This window comes from Lynx canadensis, chromosome D4, assembly GCF_007474595.2.
Source record: "Lynx canadensis isolate LIC74 chromosome D4, mLynCan4.pri.v2, whole genome shotgun sequence".
NCBI lineage: Eukaryota > Metazoa > Chordata > Mammalia > Carnivora > Felidae > Lynx > Lynx canadensis.
This window is the reverse complement of record NC_044315.2, coordinates 66,512,939-66,535,640: the sequence shown is the minus strand read 5'-3', so window position 1 is coordinate 66,535,640 and position 22,702 is coordinate 66,512,939. Positions and strand designations below refer to the sequence as shown.

The 22,702-nt window shown below is 39.7% G+C and overlaps 1 protein-coding gene across 3 annotated transcripts in view; it reads right to left on the bottom strand.

The window, feature by feature from the left end:
* Positions 1-22,702, bottom strand: part of SLC44A1 (solute carrier family 44 member 1) — a 200,313-nt gene that overhangs the window by 154,655 nt on the left and 22,956 nt on the right. The gene's annotated exons all lie outside the window — the stretch shown is intronic.

Here is a 22,702-nt window from a genome sequence, read left to right as displayed (position 1 = left end):
TTTGCACCCCCTCCCTTCTACAGTACCATGAATGGATTTACTGAGTTTCCTTGCTATACTAGAAACCTTTATTAAAGCAGGAACTTGTAGGTACTCAGTATAGGATTCTTACTCCAATCTGGCTTCCTTTCCATGACAGAATAGGTAAGAACTGACTTATGAAGTCCAGGCTGACTAAGGAGAAGGAATGTGAAGATTACAGTGATTATAACACAGATAATGAGTGGGTGGAATTGAGTAAATTTATATTTTAAATCAAAATTAGCTGTTGTCTTTGCCAATGAAGATGTTTTTAATTCATCGCAAACATGCACAGAAACAAATATATGTTCAATTCTGTGGCAGTGCCTAAGAACTCTTGAGAAATCAAAACCCTATAATAGTTTTTTAAAAAATTTGGAACCCTCACAATAGGGACCAGATTCCCTTCCTTTGTGTCCCTATAACATAGTGTGCATATACCACCATTACAGTAATTATCACTTCACATATAATTATTTGCTTCCCCAGCAGATTACAATTTCATGAGGGTAAGGGTAATATGTCTATTTATTCTTAATTAAATCAGGGAGCAGCACTATTTACTGTTGGTAAGCTGTAAAGTCTATTCCACATGAAACAATGTGTGCAGAACCTTCCCGTAAGGGACTGAACATATAATGTCCATTCTTCCCATCTTACTGCCTACTTAGGGGCAAGGATGTATTGGTTTTATTCACTGCTATGTAGATGAACAGTGTCTGGCACATAGTAGGCTCTCAGTCAATTGCTTGAATGAATGAATGAATGAATGAATGAATGAATGAACAAGGCTAGGTTTCTTACCATTGGGTGACATAATGTTAGAGCAAACATCCTTACTGCCTCTCCTGCATAAGATCACATCCCTACAAAGCATTCTACTGCATCACAGGCTGGCTCCTTTTCCCACAGATACTATATAGTACGGTATTCCGCAAAGATGTTTATTATAGATCTACAAGAAAAATAAATTCCAAATTTAAATAAGTTTCAGAAACACTAACAAAATCTAGTCTTTCAAGCATAACTTGTCTGGGGCCTTTCTGTGAGAGTCACCAAAACTTATTTGGTCATACACCCATTAGGAGACATGAATACAGACAGTGCCAACCTCTCTAACGCTACATTTCTGGAAACCAGAGCATAAGGGTTCATGCTTCCACTGAAAAACACTTTCAGAAGTAAAGGCAAGTAATGCTAGTTAAGACAATGCTGAAAGCAATTTAAACTGGATAGATACTTTTGGAAAGTAATTTGGCAATACACTTCAAACTCCAAGGAAATAAGCTAAAACATTAAAATGGCTACACACGAGATGTTCAATACAGTGCTATTATGAAAAAAGAATTAGAAATTAACAGAAAATCATTAAATATGAGAATAGAATACTCGGCAATCATAAAAATACTTATGAAGACTTTGCCTTGTAGCATATGAAAATGAAAATATAAAAAAAAATAGTGTTAAAAATATGGTAGGGGGACACCTGGGTGGCTCAGTTGGTGAAGCGTCTGCCTTCAGCTCAGGTCATGATCTCACAGTTTGTGAGTTTGAGCCCCACACTGGGGTCTCTGCTGTCACACAGAGCCTGCTTCAGATCCTGTCTCCTCTCTCTCTGCCCCTCCCCTGCTCATGCATGCTCTCACTCTCCCTCAAAAATAAATAAAACTTAAAAAAATTGTTAAGATTTTTTTTTAAATATGGTATGAAACTGTATCTATGCTCTGGCTCTACAACTTGTACAATAGTATATGAAAATGTACACACCTTGGAAGGGGATAGTGCAATTTTTAAATAGTTTGACTTACAATGTGTTTTCCTCACTTTGACTTCCATCAATGCTATTTAATTATGGAAGAAACAACAACAGAAAAGTGCTCCTGGCTCCCATTTCTCCAGATTATTATTTCTCTACTTCCTCAGTGTAGTATCAGCTATATATAGACACAGTACCAAAACCTCCAGAAAATGTTCACGTTATTCTATCTGACATTTATTGACAGGAGATCAGAACACTTTAAACGTCACTAGAAAGCTGTATGCTGAAAATCACCTAGACAGGAGCAAGGTTTCTCCTGAAGAAAGTGGAAGAAGTGGCAAGATCAGACAGGTAATAAATATACTAGCAAACATTAGAGCGGTAATACATGGGTATGGTGAGAAGGAGCAACACAGGCCTGGGTTCGAATCCTGACTCCTCCTCCTCTTTTTTTTTTTTTGAGAGAGAGAGAGAGGGCACAAGTGAACGAGGGGCAGGGGCAGAGAATGAGAGGGAGAATCCCATAAGAGGCAGAGAGAGAGAGAGAGAGAGAGACAGAGAGACAGAGAGACAGAGAGAGCGAGAGGCAGGGCTCACCTAGGGCTCATGTTTTAACCAAAGCGGGGCTCCTGCTCACCCAAAGCAAGGCTTGAGCTCATCCAAAGCGGGGCTTGAACTGATGAACTGTGAGATCATGACCTGAGCCGAAGTCAAATACTTAACAACTGAGCCACCCGGGCACCCCTGGCTCCTCTTCTAAATAGAAGTATGACCAGCTGACTTGATCCCCCCACTTACAAGGTAAAGAAACTATCCACAAGCCATGTGCTGTGATTTGCAGGAATAAATGATTTTAAGTAAAACTCCACACTAGGACCAGGCCCTAAACCATTGTTAATGCCCTTTCACAACTGGCAAAGGGGGAAAATCTTTCCCATGATGCATCTTAAAAATTGACTTTTAACAATAATCATGTCAAACATGTAAAAATTGCTCCCATATTGCATACATTCTAAAATGTGTGCCTGAAAAGCAAAACATTAGTTATAAAGGAAATATAACCAGGAGAAATTAATGAGTGCACAGGTGTAGAGATAATCATGGTGAACGTAAGAAACAAACTAACAGTAACCCTCAAAAGGCAATGACAACAACAGCAAATGAAATGGCTTCCTAGATCTTAAACATTTTAAGAAATTTGAAGAAAACTTCAATTCTACAACCCATAGTCAAACAAACTATACAAAACTCCATCCATTCAACATAGAGCTATTATCGCACGGCAGGAACCACACTGGGACTTAAGAGAGTTGATTACTTGACACCCACCTTTCTGTTCTCCTCTTGCTAACCTTTCTCATCTCTGGGGTTTACCTTTCCTCTCCTCCCTTTCATAAATACACAATTCATTTAAGTTCACATATGCGGGCTGGTGAAATGACAGACAAAATGCACATATCTACCAATAGTGGGAAAAGGTCATGCATCAACCTCAATTGAGATTACCAAAATAATGTTGTATTCCAAGTATTTAGTGACTGTGTGACACTAAATGCAAACAATAACTTATATTACTGAACATATTCCATGTGCCAGACACTTTACCCATATTAACCTATTTCACTTTCACAACAAGCCTCTGAGGTTGATACTATTATCATTCCCATTTTACTGATGGGAAAACTGAGGCAAAGAGGGGGTAAATAACTTGCCCGAGTCACACAGCCAGTAAGTACTAAAAACAGCAGGATATGAAGCAGGTAGTTGGGTTCCAGGCTCATGACCGCTCTGTTCTTCCGTGTTCACTGTGGTTAACGTATGCTGTGTAAATACTGTGGACTAATGTACGTGAAAGAGAAGAGGGAAAACAGAATAATGAGAGGCAGAAGAATTACAGCAAAAATACTATAGTACCTTCTGTGGCTTATTTTATCTAAATTGATTTTTTTTTTTTTTTTTTTGCACAGTTAACATTTTCCTCACAGGAAAATTATAGGCCATAACGAAGAATAACATGTTATTAACATATTTTGTATTTGATTTCAAAGATAATTTCCAAATGTCAAATATTGCTGTGATTTTGAAGGAAAACACCTGCAGTGATGTCTACAGATAGGAACAACTGCTGGTTCCTCATAGCCCTCTGTAACTTCCATCCATGTTTTGCATAACACTTGTTCGGGTTTCAAGAGAAAAACATACTAAGTACTACTTTGCTAATAAGAAATCATATAGAAGGGGCGCCTGGCTGGCTCAGTCGGTTAGGGCATCTGACTTGATGTCACCCCACACTGGGCAGAGAGCTTACTTAAAAGAAAAAAAGAAATCACACACAAATGCCCATCTAGAGACGAATGGAACAGTACAATGTGGTATATACCCATAGCATGGAATGTAAGTTTTGGAATAAAAAGGAGTGAAGTGATACATACTACAACATGAACATGGATGAACTTTGAAGACATTAAAGTGAAAAAGGCAGACGCAATAAGGCCACATATTATATGATTCCATTTATATAAAATGTCCAGAAAGGCAAATCTATAAAGACAGAAAGATTAGAGCTTGCCTAGTGTTGTATGGGAGTGAGGGGAAATGGGAAATGACCACTCATGGGTATGGGGTTTTCTTTGGGGGATGATAAAAATGTTCTAAAATTGATTGTGGTAATGGTTGCACAACTCTGAATGTACTAAAAACTATGGTACAGTAAATTTTAGATGGGTGAATTATAAGGTGTAAGAATTACATCTCAATAAAGCTGTTTATGTATAAAAGAAATCACAGAAAACACTTAAAAGGGGGCCATATTGGCCACTTCCTATTAGCACGTTCAATATAGCTACATTAGGTATAAAACAAGATGAAGCTGAATACTTTTAATTCAGGTGAAGAATTGGGTAATGATGGAATTTAATGAAAGAAAGATTTTTCTGAGAAATCAGAAATTACAAGCATTACAAGATAGAGTGCTGATTTTCACAGAATAGTTCAATCCTTCTGCGGGGGGTCACAAGAGGAAAAGAGAAATAAGGTTGCAGAGAACTGAAATAAAAGATAAAACAGATCAAAGTAGAAACAGAAAAGTCATCTTAAAGAGACCAACGGACACACACACCAAGGCAAAACTAGACTGTGGTGTAAAACAACTAGAACGCACTTGCCAGAAAAAAAAAGAGCCAGAAAGCGCAGGTATATACACGACTACTATTATTCAGCACCTATTAGTTGGCAGGATCTGTACTTGACCAGTTACACTGAGACAATAACAGTCTGAGATATAAACGTTGACACCTGTCCTTCCAAACGGTCTTGAGGAAGAGGTGCCAGGGCAGCAGACTCTAGATTGATCAACAGACAAGCCAGGCTAGTGAGACGTGAGTCATCCAGCTTGCTCTGTTTATCCGATTCCACGTCACTGGGCAACCTTCTGACTGTCCTCTGTAGCTTCTTCCCACAAGTTAACAAGCCATGTGCATAACCTAACTAGAGAGCTATGGAACAAATAACAGAGTAACAGAGGCTACTGCACGTGCAAAGAGTCTAGATGAATACATGCAAACTAAGCTGTTAACCACTGTTGTTTCGTGAGGCAGGATCAGAAGGACTTTCCATATTTGGATTGCACTATTAAAAAAAAAGTACTACTTCCTATTAAGAATAAATATGATAATTTAAAAATAATAATTTGGCTTTACCTTAACACTAGCTGAGACAACTAACATTTTCTAGTCTCTATGTCAGTTTTAACTTAGCCTCCTGAGCTGACGAATGTGTCTTATGACTTTGTTTTATGTGATTCTACTATTAGTGGAAGGATGCACTCTATATGCACTAGCAAAATTAAGTTTCTGAGCCTCCAAAGCTCTAGGGTGTGGTGAATTCTAAGACCGATGATATTCGGTAAAGTCACCTATAACCAACAGCTGGGCTTCCTTGGTAAAACCTGAACCACACCAAGTTTTATGCATTCAAATTCTATACGCAGAAAATAATAAAGAGCTATAGTTTAGAACCCTTCTGGAGAGTTCTCCCAGTATTTCAGCCTAATTTACAAACAGGCAGCTGTTAGACCTACAGATTGGCCTTAACTGGCAGGCCTGGGAGACAAAGAGGTTGGTTCTATACCACCACCAACCTCAAACACCCTCTCCCTGCCTACAAACAGATGAGGAGCTATGGAGGAAGCCCTAGGAACAGGAGAGTCCTGGTTTAGCCTGGCCCTAGAATCTGGGTCCTAAGTCCAACCACATTCCCACCCCTGCCCAGAGTTTAAAATTCGAGGCCAGAGCACCCAGTAGTAAGGGCCACTGAATGGTGCCAACATGTCAGCATCATGCAACCAGCTGGCCTTCAGCCACCCCTAAGTATGACCAGATGCTTATGTCCAAGTGAATGCGGGGTCTGAGAATGCTATATTGCCAGAAACCCTCAAGACCCACTTCTTGGTAAATCTAACTATTAAAAATCAAGACATCGATTACGTAAGTCCGAAATGGAAAAGAATAATACAGGGGATTCAAGCATCAAATTAACAGTTGGATTAGAAGACTATTAAGTCCCTTCCAACCCTGAGATACAATGGTTCCATCTTGAGGGAAGGTTTTCAGGAAACTATGTGAGCACATCAGGAGCTAAATTAATGAAAACCAGCTGAAGAGTTGAAGTGATTAAAAAGAAAACTCATACAAAAAAAGACTAGATACACCCAAATAAGTGAGAAGAAACACTGAATCATCAAATTAATAGCCCTATAAATGACAGATACTAAACGTGCTCTTTAAGAAAATATGTATCAACTAAGAAAAATGAATGTTAATGGACCAAACTTGAATAAATGCTCCCAAAACATGAACATCTGTAAACCTCTATGCCCAATGAGTTATTAAAATATCCCACTCATAAGAAACAATTTTTGTCCACCTCCAAAGCCAAGTTCTAAGCTCTAGCTGACCGTATTTGTACCTTGACCAGTCTGTATCAAAATCTGGCAACCCATCTTTCCCACCAACTAGTCCTCTGTGTCTACTGAAGTTACTTTTCTTACATCAGAAGATTAATTTTCATAAACGCCTTTAAAGCAACTACTTTTTTTTCTCTTTCCACACCGCTATCCCACTCCATACCAACTGGTTCTTTCTGTACTGCCCAAAGTATGTGACGATTCTCAGTCACAGTCCCACTTCAAACAACGATACAACTTCCAACCATGTTGTTCCCATATTCAAAAAGTCTCCACTTCCCTGAAATCCAATTAAATCCTACTTCCAATCTATGAGAACTACAGATATGATCACAAAGAAACACTTCACTCTAAGATGATACATGTAAGACTGGGTTACCAAATGACAAGCTACTAATCCACTGTGGAATAAAAAGTACAAGCTCCTGGTGGAATCCCAGTACCCAACAAACATGAGACCAGTCTCCATACCTTGAAGCCTCCCTTCCTGACAATACCATGATTCCCTGGTCATAAGGCAATGTGTCTCTGGCCTCCTGGTCTACTACAAAAAAAGCACATGGCTCACCTCATAACTATGTAAACGCAAGCCTTCCTGCTCTCACACATCACCATTCCTGCCATGACTGGTCTTTCTGAGGACCACACTTATGAAAACTACTATAGACAATAACTGAACAGTATTAAAGGGAGAATAAAAAACAAAGAATATAGAGACAGAAGAAGATATTAAAACACATGTACCACTACCAAGAGTACCAGGGGCTTCAATAGAAGAAACCAAGGGAGAAACATCCTCTTCTCTGGTCTAACTGCTCTTTTTCTGCTAAACGTTTGCCTTACAACACCTTGCCCCCTAGTCCTCAGTCAATGTACGATTTTGTTTCCCAAAAGGCTGCTCCCAGGATAGGCCCTAGCCACCCCACAGGGCTCTTTCCACCCCAGACACCCTTTGCAGGTTCAGCTTCCCTGTGCTTGTGCAGGTCCAGGTCCAGGTCAAGGTACTCTCCATGATACAGCAGAGTAGATTTTTATTCTCAATTATCTCTGATGCCTCCTGTTTCTAGCAGGAATGCATTCTGGATTGGGACGATATCTAGGTGGTCTTTCAGCATGCTCTGCCATTTCTCATCAAGTGGTATGCTGCAGCCGGCTTGCACCAGCTCCTGAAAGCCAACAATGCACGTCTCTTCCCAATTCCTGCTCAACGACTTCACGTCAGTAGCCCGAAATCAGTACAGTGGGAGAGTTTCTACCAGGAAAATCCACAAATGTGACAAACCTGGGCATTTTCTCCCCTCCCTCTCAGAGATGGCTGTTACACCTTTCCCATTACACCACTACTATGCCTCAGTGTGTCACCCAACATGTGAGTTTTTCTTCTATACAGAAATCAATTTTTGTAGAGGCAAATCAATTTGACTTTGGTCTTTTTCTCACTGCTTTTAAAGCTCTTCAACTATTTGATAAATTTTTTTCTTCTACTTATGGTTTCATAGAATTTATTTTGATGTGCAATGTGAGTATCCAAAATTCTTTAACTAAATATAATATCAATTGTCTGATTCAAAATGGCTCCTTTAATAAATAATAAATTCTTGTTTATACTATGGTCTTGTGTTTACACAATTCTCTTCCATTGACCTATTTTACTCGTGTCAACACAAAACAAGAACAACTTACGTGTTTTGGGTACTTCCCATGTACCAGCAATATACTCAGCTCCTTATTGACATTACCTCATTTAATCTTACACTTCACAGATGAGGAAACTCAGTCATAGAGAGTTTAAGTCATTGGGTCATGACCACCTGCCTGTTAAGTGCCAAGCCTAGAATCCAAATAGTCTCAACACCTAACCTCATGGCCACCGTGCTAAACTGTAACACATGATTGACTTCTATAGCTTTACGTTTTATTATCTGATACTAGTCTCTCCTTTATTTGTTTTAAAGAAGCATCATGCTTTTATTTATTTATTTATTTATTTGGAGACAGAGAGAGAGAGAGCAGGGGAAGGGCAGGAAGCGAGGGCAAGAGAGAGAGAATCCCAAGCAGGCTCCACACTATCAGCACAGAGCCTGATGGGGGGCTCGAACCCATGAACTGTGAGATCATGACCTGACCCAAAATCAAAAGTCAGATGCTTAACTGACTGAGCCACCCAGGCACCCTTCTCCTTTATGTTTATTGCTTAGAATCATTTTCTCAAGCCCCTCTAAAAATGTGTGTAATTTTTACTCAGATCATGTTAGATTTGTAGATTAACTGGAGAAAAAATGACATCTCACTATTCCACTTTTTGCATCCAGGAACAAGGTATACCCCTCAGTTTATTCAAGTTTTATTTTATAAATCTCAAGTTTTATAGTATTCTTCATTTCGATACCACATATTTTGTTAGGGTTATTCTAGGTATTTTACATTTGTTGTTACTGTAGTGAAGGGATGTGTTTCCCATTACATGTTTCTAAGTGGTTATTGTCAACACTTGGGAAAGCTACTGATTTTTTAAACTTACCATATTAATATTTTTATGTTAATATTTATAATTAATGTTTACAATAATATGTTGATTATATTATGTTAAAAATAAATATATTACTATTGGGGTGCCTGGGTGGCACAGTCGGTTGAGTGTCCAACTCTTGATCTTGGCTCAGGTCTGATCTCACGGTTTGTGAGTTCAAGCCCCACATCAGGCTCTGCACTGATGGTGTGGAGCCTGATTGAGATTCTGTCTCTCATTCTCTCTGCCCCTCCCTAGCTTGTACGCTCTCTCTCCCCCAAAAATAAACTTTAAAAACAAATAAATATATATATATTACTATTTATATATGTTATATATATACTCTTATTAATATTTTTAGTTGATTTTCTTGGTTTTTGTATTTTATCTCTTTTCAAATAATTATACTTATTTTTCCTTTATGGTTTACTGCAACAGTCAGAACTTCTAGAACAATGTTAATGGTGATGGAAGTCTTGCTGATATGTTCCCAAAGTAAGCTGAAAATCCTCTAGTGTGTCATTGTCACACAATGACAATGTTGGTTCAAGACAGTGGTGGTCTTGAGGAGGATGTGGTTTCATTTCCTACTTTTTAAATAGCTTTTCAGAGGAACAAATGCTGAACTTTTTCAAATGTTTTTTTTTAAACGTACTATTGAGATAACATTAGGGTTTTTCATAGTGAATATCTATTTTAAACAGGAAAATTCTAGCCCATCCAATAAGGAGGTAGACCTACAGTTTGGTCCCGGATAGTATACCAACTCTAAGGGGTCCTGGGTCAGCAGCACAGTCTGTTCTAATGCAGTGTGTTTGTTTGACACGCACTATCTCACACACGACTGGCAAACAGATGAATGATGTTCATATAATGAAGAAGTCACATTAGTTCACATGCACTTTTCCCCAGCATGTTAATGTTTCCGAGTTACCAGACACAAGTTTTCTCATGATTAGTAAGGAGAAAGCCTTAGCAAGAAGACATTAAAGGGGGAAAAAGAGCTGAAAAACCTACAGAAGTGACTTACTTTTAAGGAGTAGTTGATGCAGTGGCTTCAAATACAACTACACTTTTCCTTCCTCTAACTATCTGGCAAAGCTGTAAATGCAGATGAGGAAGCAGTAAAGACATTTCTCCCTCTATTAAAACCATGGATTAATGAAGAAGGCCATAACCTGGATCAGATTTTTAGTTGTGAGGAAAAGGTCTCTATTAGAAGATCTCTAAGACCTACTTCTCAAAGAAGAGAGCATGAGCTCCAGCATCCAAAGCTACAAAGAATTTTCTTACTCCCATATTAGGTGCAACACCAGTAAATTGTGCTACATTTTTCTTAAGACTTCTTGGGGCACCTGGTTCAGTTGGTTAAGCGACTGACTTTAGCTCAATCAGTTGATTTAGCTCAGCTCAATCAAGACCACAACTCATGATCTTGTGGTCCATGAGTTTGAGCCCTGTGTGGGGCTCTGTGCTGACAGCTCAGAGCCTGAAGCCTGCTTCAGATTCTGTGTCTCCCTCTCTCTCTGCCCCTCCCATGCTTGCATTCTGTCTCTCTCAAAAATAAACATAAAAAAAAAAAAAAGACTTCTATTAGGACTACTTGGTTACTAAGCTCCTTAGTTCTAAGTGTTCTGTCCCAACTCTATTTCTCACATCAGCTCTGTTGTTCTTGGTGCCTGATTTTGCACAACATGAGGTGATTTTAAATTGTTGAGGTTTTAGTTTTGTTCTGTTTTTGTTTGCTTGTATTTTCCAGGTTCACCTATAAGGCGTGCAGGCAGAAACATCCGTATTCCTCACACAACCATCGGGTCTAATGCAACCTGTTTATCACAGTGTAGCCCACTTGAGATGTGATTCTTTTTTAACCCAGTCAGCCAATAGACATGAAGTACCTGCCATCAAGGAAGTTAAGATGTTTGATTTAAATATTAAAAAGTTTAAATCATTTGTGGTAGAAGGAGTATCTGCAGTGAAGAGAGAGGGGGCATAGGCAAATTCCTGAAGCACATTCAGGCAATGACGGTGACCACACCCAGGCCCCATTGTCTCATTTACAAGGCACATCAACGCACATATATCACCAGAACTCCTGATATTCTTCCACACAACCTGCTCCACCAACTGCCTTCCCCATCTCTGTAAACAGTAATTCCACCTTCTCAGGTGTTCAGACTAACAACCTTATGGCCTCTCTTTCTCAAACCACATGTCCCATTTGTTAAAAAATGCTGATGTCTCCTGGGGGCGCCTGGGTGGCTCAATCTGTTAAGCATCGGACTCTTGATTTCCTCTCATATCTAGATCTTAAGTTTCGTGAGATAGAGACCCACATCGGGCTCTGCGCTAAAAGCACAGAGCCTGCTTAGAATTCTCTCTCTGCCCCTCCCCCACTGTCGCTCTCTCAAAATAAATAAGTGAATATAAATTGTAAATAAAAAGAAATGCTGATGCCTCTTATTTTTCCAAACATGTACAGAACCTGACCGTTTCTCCTCACTTCTCCACTGCTACCACCCTGGCACACGCCACCATTATCTTTTAGCCAAATTACTGCAATAGCTTTCTATTTGCTTCTGTCTTTGTTCCCTCCACACTAGTTTCAGTAAAATGAAATCCTTTTTATTGGAAAGCCAGATCACATTATTCCTCTGTTCAAAACTCCACAGTGTCTGCCAACCTCACTCAGAGCAAAAGCCAGTTGTTTTTTTTAATGTTTATTTTTGAAAGAGAGAGAGAGACAGTGAGCAGGGGGAGGGCAGAGAGAGAGGGAGACAGACAGTCTGAAGCAGGGTCTGCACAGACAGCAGAGAGCCCAATGTGGGGATCGAACTCACGAACTGTGAGATCATGAACTGTGAGATCACGACCTGAGCTGAAGTTGACTGCTTAACCAACTGAGCCACTCAGGCGCCCCAGGCCAGTTTTTATAATGGCCTACAACACGCTAGGTGCTATGGTGCCACCCACCTCTGAGCTGTTCACTTCTCTCCACACCCCCCTCCCACCACTCTGGCCTTGCTGCTCCTCTGGTCTCTCAGGCTTTGCTTCCAACTCCTCTGACTTTTGCACTTACTGTTCCCTTTGTTTAGAACGGTCCTTTCCTGAGTAATCAGGCTCACTTGCCCCCTCACATCCCTTAGGTTTTTGCTCAAATGTCATCATCGCAGAGAGGCTTTTCCTGACCACCGTATTATTCGTGCACGCGCGCGCGCACACACACACACACACACACACACACACACACACACTCCCTATTCCCCCTCCCTTACTCTTCTCCATAGCAGCCTGTGTCTTCATCTGCTAAGCTGTGTATTTTACCTATTTTGTGTGCCTGTCTTGTCCATTAGGAAAAGAAGCCTGGTGCTGTCTGCTGTATCCCCAGTACCTAGAAGAACTTCTGGCACAGGGAATGCTACTGAGCTCAATAACTACTTACTGAATGAATGAATCAGGTTCACAACATGAAGTGATGAAGGAAGTGATAGATTATGACTCCAGGTTCCGGCCTTCATCATCACAAATTCAAAGAATACTTAGAAGAAGGTGAAGCAGTACATGGAAGTTTATTTTTTTTGTTTTGTTTTTGTTTTTTATTATTTTTTAATATGAAATTTATTGTCAAATTGGTTTCCATACAACACCCAGTGCTCATCCCAACAGGTGCCCTCCTCAATACCCATCACCCATCCTCCCCTCCCTCCCACCCCCCATCAACCCTCAGTTTGTTCTCAGTTTTTTTAAGAGTCTCTTATGCTTTGGCTCTCTCCCTCTCTAACCTCTTTTTTTTTTTTTTCTTCCCCTCCCTCATGGACTTCTGTTAAGTTTACTTTATTTTAATGCAGGCATATGGCTAGGCTGTGAAAACTTATTTAAGAGATTCACTGAGCCGCTTCCTCAGATCAAGGACACTTGGAATTAAAGGGCTTTGAGTGGCTCGACTTGTCAGACCCCCTGGTGACTCACAAGATTGTTCTTCCATGATGTGACAAGACATTTGAGCACACCCAAACTGAAACTGCAGGGAGAGAAAACTGGAGCACTATGGATATGACCAACGAAATACAAGTGTTGTGACTCAAACTGGACATGTGAACCAAGCAAATGGAAACTGCATTCATTTTCCACAGCTGACCAACCCCCACACTCAATGGAATCACTGAACTTAAAAATGAGAAAATCTTACCAATCAATCTCAAAAGAAATTCACACTTTTGTCTTAAAGAAGGAATCACACTTCGAGTATCTGGGGTTACCTCTGAGGTGCGTCCTTCGGGGACAGGCCTGAATTATCAAGCATTTGTCCCACTGGCATGGCTCATATTTTCATGAACAAAGTGCAAGAGCTGAGGGCAAAATTTAACCAACAAAAAGTCAATATTTAGGACAGTCTAAAGATGAATTTACAAGCTTAAAGTTATCTGAAAACTTCTGACAATGTGCTCAATTCTGGAATGTATTTACCATCCCTGATGCTGTAAAACATATTTATTTTCATGAATGAAAGGCCAAAATGAACAGTGGAGCTTTACATGTGTGATGTAACCCTGGCATCAGGACAAACTGAAATATGCCTGACTATACACTCCCCACAGCTGTAGAGTATGGTTGTTCCTTAAATGCACTTTCCTATCAATACATCAAGGCCGCTATACGGCTAGCTCCAGGCATGTAACTTTGCACTTTGGGGATTAACAAGTTTATTAAGTTAGTTTTCAAAATGATTTTGAATTAATTCTGAAATCTTAATTTCATAAATCTGTTTTATATCATTATCAAGAATTTTTTTTAAAAGAGTTTAAACTTCACATGAGCCCACACAGAGGTGGATTTCAAATTATATACAGGTTTTCCCTGCTATCCAAAAGTTCACTTTTATCAAAGAACGACCTTAGTTCTTGCTCTCCTCAAATGAAAGAAAATTCGAAGCGGATTTTTCACCCTATGAAAAGGTAATTGTTTCTTCACTTTTCAGGATTTCCACTTACAAAAATTTTCATGGGAATCCTCTACTTTTGGATAGCGGGGAAACCTGTAATTCATTAACTTTAAAAGCACAGGTGCTGGGGCACCAGGGTAGCTCAGTTGGTTGAGCGTCTGACTTGGGCTCAGGTCACGATCTCACAGTTTGTGAGTTCGAGCCCCGCATCAGATTCACTGCTGTCAGCCTGTCAGTGCAGAGCTGGCTTGGATCCTCTGTCCCCCTCTCTCTGCCCCTCCTCCGCTTGCCTGCTCCCAAAAATTAATAAATAAATGGTAAAAAATAAAATAAAAGTACAGGTGCTTATTTTCCAATAAAGACAAGGTAATGAAATATAAAGAAAGACTGAGAAACTGTCACAGCCTGGAGGAGTTGACTAAGAAGACATGACGGCTAAATGCAATGTGGGATCCTGGACTGGATCCTTGAATAGAAAAAAACAACAGTAATGGAAAAACTGGGAAAACCCGAATAAAGGCTGTAATTTAGTTAACAATATTGTACCAATGTTAATTTCTTAGTGTTGATAACTGCACCACGGTTAAAATGTTAACATAGAGGAAGATGGATGAAGGGAATACAGGAACATTCTGTTCTCTTTGCAATTCTATAAATCTAAAATTCTTTCCAAATAAAATTTTAAAAGAGAGTGCTAATTCTAGACATACAACAAAAACTGTAGCCATTTAAGGATGATAAACAAGAAGGCAAATGCCACGAAGTTGGCTTCATTTAGCTATTAATACAGGATTGAAAAAAGTTACAAAAATCTGGAAATTCAGCCCTTCTCAATATGCAAATTGTCAAAAATAGACACACTGAAACAAAAAAAAATCTTCCATTGATCTATTACAACAAAATATAAATGCCCCAAAACGAATAAAGGGAAGTCACCTCAACATAGTAACAGTGATCACATTTACACAGACTCAAAGTGATGTGCAGAGGGGCACTTGGGTGGCTCAGTCGGTTAAAAGCATCAGACTCTTGGTTTTGGCTCAGGTCATGATCTCACATTTTGTGAGTTCGAGCCCCAAATGAGGCTCTCTGCTGTCGGTGTGGAGCCTGCTTGGGACTCACTCTCTCCCTCTCTCTCTCTGCCTTTCCCCTGCTCGTGCTCTCTCTCTCTTTCAAAATACATAAATAAACTGTAAAAAAAAAAAGAATAAACCATTATTTCAACCAATACTGGGTATGAAGGACATTCTAAATTTTAAAGGGACTTAAAAGCACATAGTGGTTGTTTCTATATGCCTGACTTACATATGATTGTTTTACTCTTTAAATGTTTCTCTACAATGAGCACATAAAGACTTTATAATCTGAACAATAAGAACACATTTCCAGGGGTGCCTGGGGGGCTCAGTTAAGAGTCCAACTCTTGATTTCAGCTCAGGTCATGATCGCACAGTTTGTGAGTTCAAGCCCCGCGTTGGGCTCTGTACTGACAGCAAGGAACCTGCTTGGGATTCTCTCTCTGTCTCCCTCTCTCTGCCCCACCCCTGCTCACACTGGATCTCCCTCTGTCTCAAAATAAACAACTAAACTTAAAATTTTTTTAATTAAAAAAAAAAGATACATACATTTCTGTATTAGTGCATATAATCTTGGGGTGAAATAACAGGGTGTTATTCCTGCTTCTGCAAGCTCTCACGCTCTTGCTTTACCTTTCTCCCCACCAATCTCCACTGGTTTGGATTCTGAACAGTTCTCCCCAAGTCTGCTCATTATCAGCCAGTCTTCCCATACCCCTCCACTCATCTTCAACCTATTTTTCCCATTCTTATAAGTTATTTTCCTAAAATTCAGGTTACAACACATCATTTCTGTCAAAACAAAACAAAAACCAAAATTCTAATGGCTCTATCTATTGTCTAAGGAAGAGGCAGTAATACTCTAAGGATGAAATGACTCACTGAAACCATAATTTTCCATTTACGCTCCAAGGATCAGTCCACGATGTACCATCATATTTAGTCCCAAAGAGACTAAACCCTTCCACAAACTTAATAGTCACCTTTAAGCTTCCTCTAAGAGTTTGTTCATGACCTTTTCATTAATAAAATTACTTTAGCTAACATTTACTGAGCACTCGTTATGTACTAGTCACAATGCCAAGACATTCACATGTAATTTTTCTTACAGTATTATCATTAACCCTGAGAGATAAGTGCTACTAAATGAGGAAAAGTCAGAGCTATTGGCTAATTTTCCCAAGATGTAAGAAACTGAAGCCCAGTCTACAAGTTCCAAAGTCCAAACTCAACACAATCTCTTTCCAATTTCTATCTTTCCATTAATCACAGAATAAATGCTACCTTCTGGTACCATCTCTAATTCTTCTTCCATGAACCCACATAACTATTTAATTTCCTTTTATACATCTTATTCCATCCTTCCTTGTGTAGGTAACAATACCTATGCCTATATTACCCAATTAGATTCAAGTGCTTTGAGGACAGGAATGGTGAAATTATTATCCTTCACAACCTGGACCCACGATAATGCCATGAGGTAGTAGTCTCAGTGTCTAGTAAAGAAGAAAATCATGTTCAGGCAAACTTAAGACTTCTACTTAATTCCTTCAGTTATACACACATACACATTTGTATGAGAGGTACAAAGAGTTTCAGAGAGTACAAAGAACACTGGTTTCGAAGCCTGGCAAACCTGTTTATAAACCCTGGCTCTACTATAAACAAACTACTATCTGACCTTGGGGCAACACACTTAACCAATGTGCTCTTAATTTCTCTCATCTGTAACATTCTGAGACTAATAATAATATGTGTAAAATACATAGCACCACATGTAGCAAAGTAAATTTAAAGCAAACTATCCAAATAACTTGATAAAGAGTTATGTGTTACTGTTACTGCTAATAAAGATGTTATTAAATTCTGGGCTTCATCTCTATACTTTTAAAAAGTATTTCTGTAGGTAGATGACATGAAACACTTAGATAACAATACTCAGGCTAGTGAGATGACTATGTGCCAAGTGTTCAGAGATGGGAATGATCAGTATAGACTAAAGAGAAAGACTTGTTTAAAGAAAGCAATGTGAGCTGGCTCATCAGGACAGGATTTGGAAAGCAGGGAGAAAAACTCAAAGGGAGAACATCATAAGTAAATGCAGTGAGGCAGGAGTAAAGATGCTTATTTGAAAAGGCCAGTATGCCTCAAGTACAATCTTGCTCAGTAGACAAAGACCACATGAATAAACTCAGGGTAGAGTCCAGAGGGAATTTGGAATCTAATGCTGGTATAAAAGATACACTGCTCAACAGGATAAAAATGGGCAAAGAGAGGCTTCACATTGCTTACAGGAAAACATCCAATAAAATAAGAATTAGGGGTTTATCTAATGAATGCATGAATGAGAGTTTGCCACAATGAACATGAAGAAACCCTAACAGATATATATCCTTTGTTTTTATTGACCATATTCACTATCTTTACCTCTAACTTCAGTGTCAGTGTGCCTATCCTACCCTGTCTTTCAGCACCGGGAAACATTTTTGTATGCACAGAGAAATAATAACTTAGAGAACTACCGTATTCATTCACACAGGACTGTGGGTGTCGATAAAACACAGAAGACACAGTGCTGAGGGTTCCTTACAACTGAAGAATGTTATCTGATTCTAAAGACCATCAGGGCCAAGAAAACTAGTTTATTATTAATATTACAAAGAACAAACAAAATTAAGCACATTCTGTTGAGGGAAAAACAAAAACCATAATGTTAGAGCAATGCCAAATTAGTTAATGAACTATGATGCTGATATGCACAATGGTTTGAATTCTTACTGCTCTGTGACTCCAGGGGACGAACCAGACAACATACACAGAACATAATACTTTTTCGTAATGGACTCACATCTTCAAGACTCCCATTGCTCGAATGAAATTCACTCAGTTGCAATTTTACACAATCACCCACTATGAAATGATATAAGCACCCAGCATCCTGAGTTTACATATGTATTTTTCAAATCAGTGTGCACCTGTTCAATCAGAACTGGAAAAAAAAAGAAAAACCTAGTTGACAAGCATTAATAAAAACAAAATGTAGCCCACTCGTCTCCATATTGACTACATTGACAATAAGGAATAATACCTCTACCTCTAATTCATCAACATTTTATGTCCTAGAAATAAACTTTGGTTAATTCTGATCAAAGTTATCTGTATCAATTATAGCTTACACAAAATGGAGAAAGCCCTTGTGAGAATTACAGTGTCACTGGTGAAAATATAGAAAATTAAAAATTAAGCATGTTGAATGGAATTATTTTAACATAATATTTAATGTGGCATAAAGTATGTTTTTCTTTTTATTTCCCATTTTCATTTACGTGTCACAAGAAAGGCCAGAGGCTTTGAATTTGCCCATAATTCTCAGCAGATGGGGAAGGCCACTTTCAGCATGTGGCCTACTAGCCAGTGCTCACAAATTGCATTTTTTTCAACTGGCCAACAGGCCACTCATCAACCTTAACAGGAATTTGGGAAACCTAAAAAATAGAGGAGAAAAAAAAAAAACCCTAAGACCTGTGTTCTGATTCCAGATTATTTGTTTACTAAATAATCTTAGATCTTTGACCTCTATCAATTGGTTTTCTCATCTGTAAACAGGACAGTTATATCTAACACAGGATAGTTCACGGTGGTTCCAGATTTTCTTCTTTGAGGGAAACAGAAGCAAGGTGCATGAAGATGCCCCTGTACAGCACTGCACTTAAGATTATGAAAATATTAACTGTCCCATCAAGAATAGGGCCTTGACAATGAGAAAGAATGAAATATGGCCCTTTGTAGCAACATGGATGGAACTGGAGAGTGTTATGCTAAGTGAAATAAGCCATACAGAGAAAGACAGATACCATATGGTTTCACTCTTATGTGGATCCTGAGAAACTTAACAGAAACCCATGGAAGGAAAAAAGAAAGAGGTTAGAGTGGGAGAGAGCCAAAGCATCAGAGACTCTTAAAAACTGAGAACAAACTGAGGGTTGATGGGGGGGGGGGAGGGGGGGGGGGGTGACGGGTATTGAGGAGGGCACCTTTCGGGATGAGCACTGGGTGTTGTATGGAAATCAATTTGACAATAAACTTCATATATTGAAAAAAAAAAAAAGAATAGGGCCTTGATGGAGATACTGAGAAAATTAAATATACCCTAGGCCCCTCCCTGATGCCAGCACTGCTTGCTGTGATAAAATATAATAAATGGAAAAGGGATGTGGAAGATACAAAGACAATAAAAAATGAACGTCCACAGTGCAGATGGATACGAGGTATCTCCTTTTTTAGATTAATTCAATAGAAAAAGTCTGGCCTTCTAGATTCTTGGGAAGATTAAATCTTATCAGAATTCAATTCAACAATGAACACCTATTATGTGCAATCTACTGTACTAAAAGACCCTCACCTTCAACTAATATGTAAAAAGCACAAAATAATTCCCACACTAAAAATATAAAAATATCTTGAGAGAGACTACAGAACCTCCATTATCCTGAGCCTCCATTTAAGGTCACAATCATCTTTTCAGCCAGACCTCACACTACTGATAAACGCATACTCCAAGGATCCGAAACCACTTCTGCGAAACACACTGTGCCTTGTATCCTTCTGTGCTTTTGCTAATGTCATTCCTACAGGTCAGAGTCCCCTTACCTATGTCCCACTGAAGTTCTTACTCATCCTCAAGACCAAATTCCATTCTGTTTGCTTCACACGGCCTTTCCCATGACTGACCAGTCGGTATTAGGGAGATTAGGGAGGTGATTTTATTTTATTTTTTAAAATTTATTTATTTAATTTTGAGAGAGAGAGAGAGAGACAGAGACAGTGTGAGCAGGGGAGGGGCAGAGAGAGAGGGGGAACAGAGGATCTGGAGCAGGCTCTGCGCTGACAGCACAGAGCCCAATGTGGGGCTTGAACTCATGAACCGTGAGATCATGACCTGAGCCAAAGGCAGATGCTTAACCAAGTGAACCACCCAGGCACCCTGAGAGGTGATTTAAAAAAAAAAAAAAAAAAAAGAGGTGGGGGGTATGCCTGGATGGCTCAGTCGGTTGAGTATCCAACTCTTGGTTTTGGCTCAGGTCATGATCCCAGAGTCATGGGATTGAGCCCCAGGTCAGGCTCTGTGCTTCTTAAGATTTTCTCTCTTCCTGCTGCCCCTCTCCCCAAATCACATGTTCTCTCTCAAAAATAAAAATTTTAATTAAAATGAAATAAAATAAAAATTTATTTAAATAAATTAAATAAAATAAAATGATACCAAGGAACATAGAGGAAGAAGGGAATGAAAAATTTGTACCAGAGGAGCTATAATATAAATATTAGACTAAGGATTTACAGAATCTTCTAGGAAACCATCATCCCATGCTACACAGAAAATTAGTAAGTCTATCAAAGTCCAACAGGAAGGATCCAAGAGGCAAGAAAAAGATTATGGGATACTGGGGCAACTGGCTGCCTCGGTCAGTAGAGCATGTGACTCTTGATCCCAGGGTCCTGAGTTTGAGTTCCACATAGGGCAGAGACCGTACTTTAAAAAAAAAAAAAAAAAAAAAGATTGCAGGATGCAAAATGTTTAGCAGCAGAAATCTGAGAAATGTATTCCTCCAGGAGGAGACTATGAAGCATATGCAAAGTTTACAACTGGTTACACAAATGGCATCAAAGAACAGAATTTAGTTTTTTACAGTTTAAGACACTTAACTACTCTACCAGTGGGTACCTTATTAAGTCTGGAAAAATGCTTTTGCTCAGAAACTGGCCTATCTCATCCAAAGGGCCCTGAATTAATTATAAAGAGGTATAAGAAATGATGTCAACTGATACTATAATGCCTCATTCATTCAATAATAAACATTGACCATCTCTTAATTGCCCAGCCTGGTGTAACACTGGGGATACAGCAACCAACCAAACGGACAAATCCCTGTGCTTGTGGAGCTTATGGAGGGAAAAACCCAACATGACAGGGTTGGGGTAGAAGGGCTATTTCAGAACTGAGGGAACAAGCCTGACAGATCTGAGGGTACAGCCAGGGAGAGAGAAGAGCAAGCCCTGACATGGAAAGATCTCGACATGTCTGAAAACACAGTGAATTCAGCTAGAACACAATGAATGGAAACTGGTAGGAGGGGAGGTGAAGAGGTAGGCAGAGCCAGATCAAGGCAGAAAGGAAGTCTGGATATCCCACTGAAGTGTGATGGAAGTCACTGGAGGGCTCTAGGTACAGGGGAGATGGGTTGAGTTAGTTTTTGATAACACAGACTGATGTGTGGAAAAAGGACTTAGAGTACCTAAGCACAAGATGATGTTGACTTAGACGAGGGTGGTGGCAGCAAAGTTAGCACATGCCAGACATATGTAAAGAAAGACTAGAGGCAGTCCTAGGAGAGAATTTGGGAGGGGGAAGGAAGTATCACATACATGACCTCTAATGTCAATATAACACGTGCACAAGGTGGGTCACGCACAAACTTGACTGTTGGCACTTCTTCAGTGCTCTCCTCCCTCGCTGGGTCCATGAGAGCAGAAGCTGTTTTATTGTTTACTATAAAGGCCAGCATAATGCTTGGACCACCAACAGGTACTCTGCAAAGACTTTTTTCAGTAAGTCTTGTGACTGTGGGGCGTCTGGGTGGTTCGGTCGGTTAAGCGTCCGACTTCGGCTCAGGTCATGATCTCGCGGTCCGGGAGTTCGAGCCCTGCGTCCAGCTCTGTGCTGACAGCTCAGAGCCTGGAGCCTGCTTAGGATTCTGTGTCTCTGTCTCTCTCTGCCCCTCTCCTATTCATGCTCTGTCTCTCTCTGTGTCAAAAATAAATACATATTTTATTTTATTTTTTTTTTTTTAAATTTTTTTTTTTTCAACGTTTATTTATTTTTGGGACAGAGAGAGACAGCATGAACGGGGGAGGGGCAGAGAGAGAGGGAGACACAGAATCAGAAACAGGCTCCAGGCTCTGAGCCATCAGCCCAGGGCCTGACGCGGGGCTCGAACTCACGGACCGCGAGATCGTGACCTGGCTGAAGTCGGACGCTTAACCGACTGCGCCACCCAGGCGCCCCAAAAATAAATACATATTTTAAAAAATGACTTTTAAATAAATCGTGTGACTTCAAATGCAAGTAAGAAAGTACACCCTCACAGATATCACCAAGATTTAGTAGGATGAGACTCAACATTGAACTGTGAACACAGAAGCCCAATAGGTGAATAAGTGAGGGAGTCCAAAAAGAACCCTAAACTGTTTCAAACCAATTTACTCAGTGTCTTCTATATTAGACAGGTGCAGTATGCTGAGAACACATAAGACTCCTCCTCTCCTATCATCCAGGGCAGAGTTTATGACCTGGTCACCCAGACAAGGTACATGCCCTCCACAATGGCAGAGAACCAGAGGAATGAAGCACGGCAAGAAACATGTTAGCATCCTC